Genomic DNA, 1519 nt, shown 5'->3' with positions numbered 1-1519 from the left:
TCTTGTGATGTAAAAATCTTTGAGATTACAATACACAACACAACATATGAATAACATTAACAATGGTTAATCCCAGTAATATAATATGAAAAGTAAATGAATGTTGATTACATTAAGAAATGAATACATAAAGGTGATGTACATGAAAGAGATAAAGATTAATGTGAATGAAGACGTCTGTAACTGTCATCCAGATGTTGTGCCAAAGTGCTTAAATCCTGAAAAATCAAGGGAAACAATTAGTGTGTATTAACTGAACACTGCATCCTGTTGCACAAATGGTAAGTACAAGCATCCCGTTGTTCATACACTTGAGTTCTCGTGAGGTCTATTCATCATTATAACGCTATGGTGATGAGGGCATGGTCAGCGCTGAACTTGAGTAGTTTTACTAAGGGCACCCATCTCACATGAAATTGAACTGTCAAACATATTCTACCTGCCTTCCTGATATAAATTACTATACATTTGATATGGTAATTAATACTGAGACACTAATTTGGGCAAAGAGCACTAATGACTTGTTTAAGACTTGAAGCTAAAAGTTGAGGACTTGCAACTCGACTTGGACTTGCCTGTCTTGACTCAGGACTTGACTTGGGACTTGTCTGTCTTGACTCGGGACTTGACTCGAGACTTGAATGCAAAGACTCGAGACTTACTTGTGACTTGCAAAACAACAACTTGGTCACACATCTGATATTTGCATTTTAAATAAAACATTGTTTAGTATGTTTGTAAGTATTTTAATCATAATGACTCAAGAAATATCCTCATAAACTGCATTTATGTAATTATAGCAGTGTAAAACCCATATAATCATACAAATTTGTGTCTTGATAAATCATATAAACAAGTACAGACAGACAGACAGACACACACACTTACGGATACAACGCGGATACGTTGTTTTCGTTCAGATCAAAGCGCAACAACGAAGAAAAAATATCCGTGTGATGCAGCTGACACAGAATAGCATACGCTGTTTACGTCCAGTGGATACTCTCCAAAATGGCGCCAGGGTGACGTGGGGGAGATGAATTGTTGAATAAAGTCATCACTTTTTTTTTTTTGCGCACAAAAAGTATTCTCGTAGCTTCGTAAAATTATGGTTGAACCCCTGATGTCACATGGACTACTTTACCGATCTGCTTGCTACGTTTCTGGACCTGGGAACATTGCAGTTGTTTACGTCCAGTGGATACTCTCCAAAATGGCGCCAGGGTGACGTGGGGGAGATGAATTGTTGAATAAAGTCATCACTTTTTTTTTTTTTGCGCACAAAAAGTATTCTCGTAGCTTCGTAAAATTATGGTTGAACCCCTGATGTCACATGGACTACTTTACCGATCTGCTTGCTACGTTTCTGGACCTGGGAACATTGCAGTTGCGTTGTTGTCTATGCAGGGTCAGAAAGCTCTCAGATTCCATCAAAAATATCTTAATTTGTGTTCCGAAGATGAACGAAGGTCTTACGGGTTTGGAATGACATGAGGGTGATTAATTAATGACAGCATTT

Source organism: Sinocyclocheilus rhinocerous, unplaced genomic scaffold (assembly GCF_001515625.1).
Source record: "Sinocyclocheilus rhinocerous isolate Xijiao unplaced genomic scaffold, SAMN03320098_v1.1 scaffold1274, whole genome shotgun sequence".
Classification (NCBI taxonomy): Eukaryota; Metazoa; Chordata; class Actinopteri; order Cypriniformes; family Cyprinidae; genus Sinocyclocheilus; species Sinocyclocheilus rhinocerous.
Note: the sequence above shows the minus strand (reverse complement) of the source record.